This window comes from Heliangelus exortis, chromosome 4 (assembly GCF_036169615.1).
Source record: "Heliangelus exortis chromosome 4, bHelExo1.hap1, whole genome shotgun sequence".
Taxonomy (NCBI): Eukaryota; Metazoa; Chordata; class Aves; order Apodiformes; family Trochilidae; genus Heliangelus; species Heliangelus exortis.
Window position 1 is genome coordinate 20,730,725 of NC_092425.1, and position 14,168 is coordinate 20,744,892.

The following is a 14,168-nucleotide window of genomic DNA, read 5'->3' on the forward strand; positions in this document are numbered from 1 at the left end:
TATTGCAAGCTTTGAGTGTGATGCTTTATCTGCAATTTTGAAAGAGTTTAATAACAAAACAGATTAACTCTGTTTTGTGTCAGCCCGTGTCACCTGTTACCCTTCGGAGAACAGCTAAGTAAGTGGTGATGAAGTTGATCCCCAAGGCCAGCTTGAAGTCAAAGGTTTTATTTTGAACTCTTCTTCAGTACTTCTTGGTGAAGCTGCAGTCTTAGAATGGATGAATGAACACAAAGAATGGCTTATAACAGGACTCAGGTTATTGAAAACAAATTTGATTGTGCTTTCAACTTCCCATTTGATGAGGGCAGTTGGAATTGTGGTGAAGAGGGACATGTGGCCTTTGATATGCCTGGGAGACTGGATTACTGTGCAATTAACAATCTGCAAAAAAAAAATATATATGCAGCAGCTTTGCAGGATGTGTGGTATAACCATTGTATATGCTCAGTGTTTGAATGGAAAGAGTTTAATCAATTGACTGGTTCATTTTTAAAGCTTTTCAAAATTTTTTTATCTCCACTTGAGCTTATGGACAGAACCTAATGGGTTGTTAAATGCTAAATGCACGAATCTTAGAAAACATTTTATCTTTAACTTCTTTGAAGAAGCTTTTCAGCTTTGCTAGAATTACAATTATTGTTCTATTAACTTCATGACTTCCTAGATGACAAACTCAAAAGAGAAATAAAGAAAAATTAATAAAAATGAAAATTAGAGTGTTGGCTCTTGCCTGCATGGCTACTCATAATTTTATTAATTTATTAAACCTGTTTGCCTAGCTGTACAACTGTCAGAGCAATTTTATTTCTATCCTCTGGCCACAGCTGTAACACATTGTGGGAAACAGCAATGTAGGTGTAAATATGTGGGAATACTTAAAAACAAAAACACAAAAAAGAAACCCACACAAAAAAAGAAGGGGCTTTTATTTTCAACCACAGGCAATATGTTTAGTCCTACCTGTTCACTTCAATTTGAGAAGACAAAACCAAAGCCATATTTTGGTCTTCCTGGTATTTGTTGCGTTTCTTCTGGTGGCTGATTCTAAGATGCCTGTGCAAGACAGCTGTGGCAGATGGGATCCTTCTTTTTTGTCTTGGACTTAATGCTGTGTGGTACCTGAGGAGACAGGCAGGTGTCTTGCCTTGTGCTTGGAAAAGTTGTTTTAAGTCACGGGCAAGTTTGGAACAAGGAAGACAGCACTTGCCTGCTTCTTTGATTTTCCTTTTGAAAGGTCTGCGCTTAAACAGGTTGAGTGTTTTGTAAAACCCTAGGTTAATGATCTTGAAAATAGATATTTAAATATACAGGCACACACTCAATTCCCTTAGGGAGCTGTATATTTACATTACCAAAAATGTGACTGCTTCGGAAGTTTGGTTTACTTTTTAGGAAACTTTATATTTACAGTTTTTAAAAAAGCAAAATGCCTGTTTGTCCTATGCCAACACTTCCTCAGTGAGTTTAAAGTTAGAGTTTTAATTTACTTTTTCATGTGTGAGAAGACTGTAAATAAGTTAGAAAAGATATGTACTGGTTGAAATTATGCAAGAAACATGTGATGTTTGGTACCACTTCAAAGAAGAGTTTAGTCACTAAAAAGGATTACAGTTGATTTATTTATTGACCGGCAGTCCAACTTAAGAAGGTACTAGGACTGCTGTGAGGCTAATGAAATTTTGATGGCTTGAGAGACCCCTAGGGCTATGAAACATACATAACTCAGACCGTGTCATGGGTCACCATTTCAGTGGAGATGTTACGGAAGTGGTGGAAAGCTTAATCTTCTTCACTGTGTTTGCCTGGATTTTTGTTCCCACTGAACATGGAAGATTTGGCTGAGGAACTGTTTTAAGACACAGAGTTGGAACCCTGAATGTTAAATGCTTACAGCAGAATAGGAAATATAATTTAAAGCCAGGTAAGCCATATTTTCCTGGCAGGCACAGGTGTTGTAATCAAAGGACCAAACTGCAGGTGTGAGTTTTGTTAATTTATGGCCTGAAGTTAATAGCTGTGCCAGTATACTATTAAAATCTGACAAATATGATAAGGCTTTGAAACCAGAGTTACAAAAAGCTCTCTAGCTCTCTGAACTGCAGCCCCCTTTGCTGTGTGTGAAAGCTTCCTGACTCAGTTTTGATAGAACTATTTTACAGGTAAATGCATTTCTGTGCAGCATGTTTACCTCCAAGGTAGAAAAGGAGAAACAGTTTATGAGTACTGAACAACAGCAGATGGTACTTTCCTCACCTAAAGGCCCCAGATTGTGAGTGATCCCATTGTTCACCCAGTAAAACCATTCACTGTTTAGGTAGTCCATTGCCATAAGCAAACCTTATTGGAGTTAATGGGACTATACAAGCTGGTAGTAACTGTGATTTATCTTACACGTTTCTGAACTCAGGATTAATTATTTGTTGAACGTAGTTGGGTTTTTATTTCTTAACAGTTAGGCAAGAAGAGAAGCTTGGCATCAAAACATGATTTCCTTTTACTTCCTTGTAACTGTTCTGTGTATTTGCTCTTCTCAAATAGTTGTTGACTGCATATCCTTTAGTAAGGCAAAACTTGAGGTCTGTTGCATAATTGCAAGGAGTAAGTGGAACAGTTTGTTGAAGACACTAACTTTTATTTAACGTTTATTTGTTGAGGTCTCCATGTTTTGTATACAAGATCCTGCAAAAGCAATCTAAATTTGTGAATAATATTGGCAGGATTTGATGTTTCCTTAGCCACATAATAAATAGTGCACATGACTAAGTTGCAAAATTTAAAATACAGTAATGACATACCATGAATGCCAGCTGACTTTAATTATTTTTTTTTATTATTATTTTTTTTTTTTTTAGAAAATATCAGATCTGTTGCTTCTTAAGGTTTATAGATGTATTCACACATCAAAGTTTTAGATTACTGCTTAGTACATCATTCAGAAGCTAAATATTTTTCTTTGAGCTCATTCAAATTCCGTATGACTCTTGGCGTCACATTCAGAGACATTTGTCATGTCAGCCTCCCTGAAGGAGGATCTGCATCTGTTCATCTGGGCAGCCTACCAGTGTCACATAGTGTGATGGATCAGTTGGAGCATACCAAGCCCACATGTACTTCTTCAGGCTTTCTTCTCTATTTCTATTGCAAATTATTTCATAAATGCTGCATCAACAAATTTATATTAGTAACTGTTCTGGGAGCTGTGTCTTTGAAATACAAACAGCCCATCTTCTACATGCTTGCCAGTAACTTTATCTTCTTAAGCTGTGCTAAGATTACTAAAGCTTGTCTTTTAAACTTGATAAATATTCTAGCAGAATATGAGGTAAAAGTTACAGTTAGGCTTCAAATGGCCTTTTGCTTGAAGGCTCAATATATTTTTAAGCTCTCTTAGAATCCATTTATTTATTTAAATTCTTTTTAAATCCATTAAACTGCAATCCCTGACTTCATGAGACATTAGAAAGCTAATAAGCAAAATATAAAGGTTAATTGAGCAAATTATTCCTAAAGTGCAGCTCCTTATTGAGTTATTTATTTATTGTGAAGTAATATGACCAGTTTCATATGCACTTTTTTGTGTTGACATGAAACTCTAGCTGTAGCCAAGAATTTGACTGGAAATTCACTAATTTAAGACGTCAGTAAGTCCATGTCACTTTCTATCCCTTGGAAAGCAGGATTGACAGTGCTTCTGAAGAGGAGCTGAGCACTCTGGATAGATTCTTGCTGCATAGCTGGCCCTCCCCACAGCCATGAAAACTATCTGGCTGTACAGAAAACAGCTCTGATGGCACTAGAATGTGTGTGGGGGGGGTTGTTTACTCTTTTGAGTGAAAGTTTTGCCCCAGTGGGGATTTGTTATAATGCAATAAGAGATCAACAAAATAAAAAGAACAAATAGAGAGAGGAGTATGAGATCATGGCCTCAGGCACTTGTTCTGAACTGGTTAGATAAATTTTTGAAACTTGGACCCGTTTTTCACAGATACAGAAAAGTAGACGCTGCTGGTAGAATGTTCATTGCTGAGGGTACCTGTAAAGAAAAAATACCAGTTTATCAGCTGCATGGGCACCTGCTTTCTTCCTCTCTAGCTTAGCCGGTTTCTGAAAGCAACATTCTTGTGAACTTAATACTCTCTTGTCCTTCCAGAATGGTGAATTTACTGGCATTCAGATCTCTGAAAAACAAGAAATACATTGGTAAGATGCTTGTCAAGACATTTTAAATCTGTTCTTTCTAACTCAGTACATCTATAACATTTACTTAATTCTGCATTCTTTAATAATGCACATAATCCAGGAAGTAGTCACATGTTTTCAGCTGCTTAACATCCTTCTTTATGCTAAGGCGAAACCTGACTTAGATGAGCTCTACTGAGTAGAGAGCTGCTTGGTACCTGCTAGTCAAATGCTGAGCCTACTGATCCCAACCAGCCACATAGCTGATCCATTAATATTCATGGTACCATCCTGCCACCATTTACAGCTTCTTCACTCTTTCCCACAGTATTCCATCTAGCAGTTATCTACCCCTCATTAAGCATGCCATTATCTCTTAAATGCTGCTTTGCTCCTAAGAAATGTGTTATATTATGATTGTAGTTATGCAGGTGTATTTCTGTAATTGTTCCTAGCATTCACTGTCAATGCAATAGAAAATCATGTTGATAATTCTTTTGGCTAGTGGCAGCCAAAGAGAGAACATCTGGGCTGACTTTTTTCAAGTAGCTCTTTGGGATCTTCTGGATTTAAGAGGTTTGAGTGTCACTGAACTTGCTGTTGAGGAAAAGCATGAGATTCCAAAGGGCCATCGTAATGATGCTTTGATGAAGGGAATCTGCTACAGAACATCAGTGCAGAGGATGAGGCACTTTGGAAACATCTCTCCAACCTTCTAATGCACAGAAACTGTAGGCTTAGCAGCAGCTGACATCAATAAAATTAGAACTGGGTTCTACAAGGTAAAACAAATCTAAGAAAGTTTCAGAAAATTCATTCTTGGCTGTTAAGTTTATAAATTCCTCTAATGTTAAGTAGTGATGAAGAAGGTATTTAGAGATTGATCAACTGTCATAGCAGGATTTTTGCAGAGATCTGTATTTCAAGTAAGAACCATGCAGAAAATGGGAGTTCAAATTTCTGAGGAGGAGCTTATATTCATACACATCCAGGCATACAAATAAAATTGAGATATAATCAGCAAAAATAAAAGTGAAGAGTTGTACAGAAACACGAATACTAAGAAAAGAGAAATGAGGGAGTTAATTTATTGCTTAAAAGTGAAGGCAGACTGATAATAACATTGCTAATGTTTCCTTCTCCTTGTTTTTGTTTCAGCGTTTGCTACCTGAGTAACTGATCACAGAGCTAACATTTATCCTGTTAAACAAAGGATTAGAGGTTACTTATGTAAATATTTTTTTTTCTGCATGTATAGAATGTCTACAGCCCCTGGGCTTTTTATGACTCATGTCTGAGAAATTACTGAGGATGAATATGGTTCAAAATGAACATTGCAACTTCAGAAGGGACAAAGAGGAGGAGGAACCTGCTTAATCAGTTAGACAGGGAACATGTTAGGAAAAAACCCTAAAAGTTTATGCTTTGTAACAATAAGCATCTGTTTGTACTAAATGTGTCTTGTCAAGCTATACTGTTTACCTTCTGTACTAGTGTAAGTCATTGCTTGATAAGGAAAAGGGAGGAGATGCTAACAGTAATAGGTGTTTTGATACTAGTAAGGCTTCTGACACTGCCTTGCTCCTGGCATATTCATAAGTAGAGACCCAGGGTCTAGGTTCATTATTGCAAGATAAATGTTCAGCTTGCTGGAAAAATATGTTGAGAATGGTTATCAGTAGTTCATGAACTGGCGGGTTGAATAAACTCCAGGTAGTGTGTAAAGATTTTCTTGAGTTGGATAATACAAATAGAGCATTGTCACCTGGAAAGAGACACTTTGTAGGACAGGATGAAAGCTACCGAAATGATTCCACAAGAAAAATGCAGTCCAGTAAATGTAAATAGAAGTGCAAAGGCCTACATTTAAGTAAGAATAAATAAATCTCCCAATTGTGAAAAAGGCAAGTGTCTAAATCACAGTCCTTTAAAAAATCAGAGAGTAATTCAGCTTAGAGGCCATGTTGTTCAACCATCTGCTTAGAGCTGGACTAACATTAATTTACATGAGGTTGTTAAAGGCCTTATTCACTAAGGTTTTGAAAATTTACAAGAGAGATTATACATCAGCTCTGGGGAACTGTTCTGGTGCTTAACCAACTTAATTGTTAATTTTTCCCTCCCTTAATCAGAGTTTTCCTTGCTGCAATAGTGACATTGTCTTGGGTAACAGATGTCCAGTGTTAGATTTCCATCTTTTTTCCTTTTCCAGGCTTGTTTAGCTTCTCCTCGAGATGCATGCTTCAGCAGTTCAGTCACAGTGGTCAGTAAACACTGAATTCATTCCAGTTTGTCAATGTTGTATGAGTACTGGCAAGCCCCAGGCTGAGTACTGCACTCTAAGTGTGGTCTTCAAATGCTGAATAAAATGGACTAATCAGTTTCCAGGGTATGCTGGGTCCATTCTTCTGAGTGCAACCCAGAAGTGAGGCCTTACTGCTGCAAGGGCACACTGCTGAACCTGTTGTCCACGTTGATTCCCCAGTGCTTCCCTAGCTGGATGGCTTACTCTGTTGTTGGAATTCATGTGGGGTTTTTCAGCCAATTCTTACAGCCTGTTGAGATCTCTCTGAAAGGCAATCATTCCCTGCAGCGTGTTGATCACTCTCCAGCTTAGTGTCATCCACGAACTTGCTGAGGGCACATTCTACCCAATTCAGTCTCAACATGTTAAACATAGTACAGGCATGAAACAGCATCAGCCCTAATGTTAGCCTCTGAGGAGTGTCATTAATATTGGCCAACAGTTGGTCTTTGTACTACAAAATGTTGGTCTTGTTATTTAAAAAATTTTTTCCATATTTTTTTCCAGTATGTTTGTTATTTTCTTTTGGCCTCTTCATATGACCAGTTTTCCACAAACTGCACTTTCTAGCTCACCCGTCTAGTCCATCTCTCTCCAGCCTGGCTACCCAGATGCTACAGGAAACCATGCTGAAAGCATTGCTGAAGCCTAGGAAAATTGCATCCTCTGCTATCTCTTTGTTTGCTGAGACAATTATCTGCTCATAGAAAGCAATCAGGTTTTTTAGGTCTGATTTGCCTTTGGGAGATACATGCTGGATGTTTTCAATCACTTTCTTTTCCTGGAGCCCTATCTAGGCATATAAAGGATAACTCAAGCAGTAATTATTCCATTATCTTCCCTGAGAGACTGGGTTGAGGATGACTGGCTCTACTTCCCCACCAACTCCTTGCCCTTCTTGAAGATAACATGACCTTTATCTTCTAAAAAGCCTTCAGTAACCTTCCTACATTGCCATAACTGTTTGAGGAACCACAGAATGGCCTTTTGATGACTCTGGACCTGCCAGCACCTGTGGATGCTTCCTGTCTAGTCCCCTGGTCTTGTGTATGTCCAGCTTTTGTAAGTGGTGCCTGGCAGCTTTCTCTCCTCCAGAATTGTTGGTCTTCTCAACTGTGGTTGAGCTTAGGCTTCCCTATCCCTCATACTACATGTCCAAGAAATGTTTTTGCACTCTTCCTGGGTGGCTGTCAGCTGAAGGGCATAGTGGTGATTTGTCAGTGGTGATTTCTGTGGTATGTGAGGTTTTCTTCCACAACTTGATGAAATCTCTTTTGTAAACAGTGCCACTGAAATAATCTTACTGCTGCACTCAGCAGAAGTAAGGCAGAAATACCGTATCTCTGTGATTGGTTTGGGGACTACATTTTGATGAAAGTGCCAGCCAACTGAAGGCCTAGAGAAGGGTTAAAAAAATGAACAGAACTTTTAAACATTCAACACTAGAAGAGACTGGGAGAACTGCTGTTTCTAGTATGTTCTGTCTAGATATTGCTGCTGTTGTGAAGGCCGTGTGTGGCGGATAGGACCAGAAGCAAACTGTGGAAATAGCAAAAAGCAGAAGTTGACTCAGACACTGACATTTCAAGGATAAGTTGGTGACAAGAGATTGCTGGGAATCACGTAAATATTGCATCATCTAACATATATTCCAAAACAATTCTAAAATATTGAAGGTCCTGTTGGTCCTGATTTGTGAGAGAGGATAGACAAAAAAAAAATAGTCTTCATTTCCTTTCTGGTTTTGCTTTCTTTGAGTCAGTTGTGTTATTCAACCCAAAAATTAATGAGCCAGAAGCTTGTTGAGAAAATGAAGGCTATAAAAATCTTGCTCTGCAGTTTACTGTAATATTAATAGTTATGTCTTGTTTTTTCTTCTAATTGGAAATGGCTACATTAATATAGATTTTTAATTTTTTTTTTCCTCTTCATTTTAAGTTTGATACAGAAGTAGTGCTCTTCTGTCTCTGTAAATAAAATGTGTGCTTCTGGATGTGCTTGTGCAAGGACATCTTAAAGAAAACAGCTCTTTTTCATTTAAGTTGTGTTTTAATTGTCAGGTTGTCATGAAGGCAAAACGTGCTTCGCACAACTACAATCTGATGATCTCTGCTGTTTTGATTTGGAATGTGTTTTTGATGTCCTTGAAAAATCACAGTGGTAGCAGTAAATTGTTTTAATTAATGAATTAGAGAGCAACAGATTTGCTGAATCAGGTGTATTGACATAATTATCACTTGAATAAAAAAAGGAGAAGAAAAAAAAAAATCTGTCAAAGCTGTGACATTGTTTGGTTTGTTGTCATTTGAAAGCAAGTTACTCAGCCAGTACTTCCTCCATTTCCTGTACAGTTATGTAGGTATGGGGGGTGGGTGTACATGTACATACACATAGAAATGCATATATTCATACATTCATTAAACAAAACAAAAATAATTTTAGAGGTAGAATAAATAATAGATTTATATAGAGTAGACTTACTGTCTATTGCATTTAGTTGTGTTAAAGGTGTTTTTTTAAACTTCATCTAATTTTGCTTTGAAATAAAATTTTAATTGCATTGTATAGCTAAATATGTCTTTAAAGTAAATATAGGCTGTGCTATTGTCAGAGTAACAGTAGCAAGTATGGGTGGCAGCCTTTGTGTGCTGGTCAAATAACAGCTAGAGAAAAAGTGTCAAGACTTTTTTTGAAGTTACAAAAGCTTTTGGGACAGAGAATTCTTTAGAACTAACTCTTACCAAAATATGTCCTTATGTGGATTTAATGTTTTCTGGATTAAAGGTTCTATTTCTTTGATTCAGATGAGTGTTCAGTTTGAAATTAAGATTCAAGTAAACCTTGAATATTATTGTTGAAATTATTCAAACAGTGTGTGAATGGAACTGATGAGAACTTTTTTTGGGTCTGTATAATGTGCTGCCTGATGTGTTGTTTAAATTTAATCACTTTTTTCTTTGGTTTAAAGTGAAAGAAGGTAAGGTTCCAAATATTAGGTAAATAAATGATTGTTAAGAAGCTGTGGTTTTGATTTTTATTCCACCACTCTCATACAGTATACTGTTTTCTTTATAAATTATATAGACTTTCTGTTATCTGTTGTTTTCACTTGCATGTTGTAGAGAAAGAGAGAAGTGGTTTTGGCACACTGAAACCAAGGCAAATAATAGGTTTTTCATTCCACCTTAAAAACGTTTCATTGGAAGGGCCTTTGATGCCTACTGTGATCATTGTGGGTTAATCCAGATTTCTATATTGTATATGGGAATTTGCAAGATACTTATCAATATCTTATTTTGATTTTTTTTTTTTTTCTAATTTCACAGTTGTGCAGCCACAGCATCAAATTAGGAATGATGAGGGGGAACAATGTAAGTTCATGATGGAATAAATTATAAATGTGAAGATGGTTAATAGGCATCTCTCTTCTATCTTCTATAAAAAGCATCCATAATAGATAACTTTCTGGGACTTTGAACGTTCTGTGCAGTTGCCATGCCAGGTATGTGCTGCTGCTGGCAAATGCTTCACCTGGGCCACTATGGCATCTGACTAGGTACATCTTAGACAAAATGGTGCAGTATTCACATCAGAAAAATAATTGACTTTGGAAGCCCTCGTTCTGGATTGTCAAACCATGATGGAGTAAAAACAGGCAACCAGATTTTATATAGCTATGTATGGAATATGTATATATATATATGTGTGTGTATATATATATATGTCTGTCCTTACAAGACCTTTTATTAAACAGGTTTTTTTTGTAGTTTACACACATAGTTTTCTTACAGAGTAAACATAGAGGGTTGAAGACTGGTTTCTCCTTCAGATGAGTTAGAAACCTTAGACCAAATCCATGCGCAGTTATGATCATAGGCAAAGGAAAGACTTTTTTTTTTTTTTTTTTCACCATTCACTGGCATTTTAGAAATGTAATACTTCTATAAACTGCTTTATAGTTACAAATAAAATGTCTTGTCTGATGACTGATTTTACGGAGTCCTAGTCTGCATCTGTGGCACACAGTCTAAAAAATGTGGATGCTTTGCATCTGTAGAAAATTTGAATTTGTTTTTATAGTGAGTTTCACTAAAGCAAGCTGTATTGGTCCTCTTTGCAGCTTGTAGAAAAATAGCAGAAATGAGAAATCTAGGATCCTTTTTGGCAAAAATTAGCTCTTGAAAAGATTTCAGAGGTGTCTGTTCTTCATGCTGTTGAAGATGGATATTGAATGTATAAAGGCAGTTTATAATCTTTGAAATTCTTCTGAATATTCAAAGTGTCTAAGGGATCTAGGTAAAAATGTCTTTAAAAGGAATGGCCTCTCTCATCACTATTTGGTTGAGTGGATAGTATCCAGTCTCCTTCCATGCAGAGTTTACCAGAATTGTTCCAGCTGCTAAGTTCTTCACTGCATGGTTGCTGTATGCTCTAGAAGGAGATTTCTTTAAAATTTCTTGAAAGCTGCACTGGATGGGGAGTTCTGCTGCTCCTTCCCTTAACTACTTTAGCTACAGAAAACATATGCTGTCTTTTCATTAGCTGTCTTTGCTGCTTGTTTGCTTTCAGTGCAGTTCTAGGAGACTCTTACATTGTTTTGTAAACTCAATATTGCTGGGTCCTGGCTGCCTAGGGCAATTGAGATGAGATTAGATGCTTTTGTTAACAGGCCCCAGACTTTAAGATTATAGGGACTAGGCACCATCTGCTCTCAATTAAAGGTCCTGAGCTCTGAAATTAATTCTTTCCATTGGTGAATTAGACTCAATCTTTTGACCTGAAGTCATGATAAGGTTCTATTAGCCTCTTGAGTCTTGGAAAAGTGAGGAGTTCACCCAGGGACAGTTCTGAATATCCCTTTTAATTATTGTATCAGTGTGGTTAGAAGGCAGAAAGTAATGATTGGTTTTTTTTCCATTTTACAGGTAGAGTGAGATTTTTGAAAAGCACCTTGAAGATTTAGAGCTCACATCCTTATGAGTTGTAATAAGACTTGTTCTCCTAAATCTTACAAGTGCTATTGAAAATCTCTCCCAGAGAAATCGAATTAATACAGAGAATGTTGATCAAACTCACAGAAAGAAGTGAATTGAGTCCTTTGTTCTCTACTCACATTTGCTTGTTAGATTAGTTGTGTTTTGCCCCAGCAGTCTTTCATTGATTCCATCTGCAGCTGCAGAATGATGGGGGATCTTACCAGAAATCCTGTCCCTAGAATAGTTCTGCCAATGCTTTTGCTGAATTTATATATGTTGTATGGTGTGTAGATGTTGCAGAGAAGAAACAGACGGATGGACAAATTGATTCACACTTTTGCGGTTGTAATTCCCCCTGCCCCTCATTTCCTTTCTACATTTAACTGCAAATTGAGGTTTGCTCTGTCAAAATACAGCAGGGAATACTGTGGAGTGGGGAGACCCTATAGCCACAAGCTTTTTTGTTCCAAAAGAGAAACCATAAGATGCCAAATAACTATACTGGTTGTTTAAATTTAACATCAGTTCCTCATATACATAAAAATGTATTTTTAAAAGTTCCAAAATTTTGTAGTTCCTCAGCAGATTTTGATTTAATTTATACAGTGCTAGTAACTTTCCAGAAGACAGTTTGTAAGAGACAAAACAATGTTGTAAAAGTATTCCTGCCTTATCCCAAAATGCCATTTAATAGGAATGTGTTGGGATCTACAATTAGCAATTAGGCTATGAGCAGAAGCAAGGAAGGAGGAAGTTCAGGTACCCGGTTTTATTCCTATTGAACAATCCCCAGGACATAAAAGATGCAGCGGTGTTTGACTACATACAGTGAGCAAACAAAGCCAAAGTGACTGCCTTCTCAGCATGGAAGGAATGACTTGTGACTGCTCCACCTAAGAGCTGTTTGTTGGTGCCCTGTCAGCCGGAGGTTAAACTCAGGAATTCAGTTTTTTGTTACTTTTCCTCAATATTTTCCTTAAGTTTAACCTAACTTTCTGCCCAACTCATAGATTTCTTGTTGATGGGCAGTGAGGATACTTCCCCTCTCCCAGTGCTGCAGAGGTTTATACCTTCAAGGCAGCAGCTGCAGTGCCAGTTCCTTCTGCCACCTGGATGCTGCCCAGGCAGTTTGAGCTACCTGTGTCACTCCTATGTTGTTTTTTAGGTTGCCAGAAGATGGCTGTACCTGCCAGCTGAGCACTGTAACTCCTGACTGAAAAGGGCTGAAATACGTTTTCATGTCTATGGGAAAAGCCATTCTTCTTGCTGTTTTAAGAATTCTTATTTTTCAATAAGGCCGAGTCTTAAGCAAACAAGCACCTGTTGTCTTTTTAAAGTGGGTTTTTCTACAATCTGGATGAAGCCATGTAATAAGTTATTAATGGGGTTCATAAACAGCCAGGAAGAAATTCTTCTTTTGTCTGCTGCCTGCAATCAGGAGCTCACAGAATTTAATACCTTGGAAGGTATCGGTTTTTCAGCAAATATCTAAACTAGAATAATGCTGGATACCCTGTGATACTGGGTATTATTTGTTGAGTGTGGCATAGATGGGCCTGTGACACATATATACATTTCAAAATTCAGTTTTAGTGGTTAAAAATACCCAGCTACATTTTTGAAAATGTAAGCTGGTGTTCCCTACTTTTTTCCAAATGTAACATATCATATAAAACCATTAAGTGAACTTACTCTGAAAATGCTCAGTTGTTTTCTAAATCTGGTAGTTGACACTGTGGAGAGCAAAGCCAGGGCTGACAGTGCAGGTAGCAACCCTGGGGAGGGCATTGCCACCTTTTGCTCTGACACCATGCTAAACATGATGCCTGCCACGCTCTGTTTTCTATGCAGTACCCTCTTGATCCTTCAGAGTTTACCATTCAGGAGGTGAAGATGATGACACAGCAGAATTCAAGAGAAAATGCTTGTGTTCCTAGTATCTCCTCATTCTGAATTGTAAAATGGGTTTAGCCTGTCAGATGTCTACATTTGAGTAGTTTTAAGTGATCCATCAGTTTCTTGCTAGCCCTTCTCATTTCAGTGCTCCTGTTCTTCAGACTCTTCTCGTACACAGCTTTTTAACTGACAAGGCATTTGACCACCTCCTGAGCCTGCAGGAAGTATTCCATGTGTGATTTCACTGCGTGGCCAGTAGCATACAAATAAAAGGATTTTGCAGACAGGAACCAAATCCATATGCAGGCTGACTGACATTGCCAGAAGTCACGTAAGGCCTGCAACATCAACGGGGATAGGATGAAAGCTTCAATATATCAGCTCATGATATTCTAGGTTGTAGAGCTGGTTGAGGACATCACCTACCAGGTGATATTAAATAAACAACAACAAAAAAGTAGTTCTATGATGGCAGTATGTGAAAAGCTAGAGATCTTAAATCATATGTACATGTTATGCAGCCTTTGAGACTTCACTTAAAAACATCTACAGGTTTGGCTGGAGATGTTGTACTGCCCTTCCAGGCACCACCTGAACAAACTGACTTTATGGAGCAAAATCCTGCTCGCAGGTGGATCCTAGGAACATGTGGAGATTTTGATCTTTTTGTTGTAGTAACTATTCACAGCATTTCTGTGTTTTGGTTGGTTTTTTTCCTGATTGCCAGAGGAGTGTCTCAGCTTAGCTAGAAAAGGGCTGCAAGGTTGTTGTTCCAGCCAATGTTAAACATTATCAGTTACCTCCTGTGC

General features: G+C 37.7%; 1 protein-coding gene across 11 annotated transcripts in view; it reads left to right on the forward strand.

The window, feature by feature from the left end:
- The window catches only part of TENM3 (teneurin transmembrane protein 3), a 403,572-nt gene that overhangs the window by 114,582 nt on the left and 274,822 nt on the right, over positions 1-14,168 (forward strand). The gene's annotated exons all lie outside the window — the stretch shown is intronic.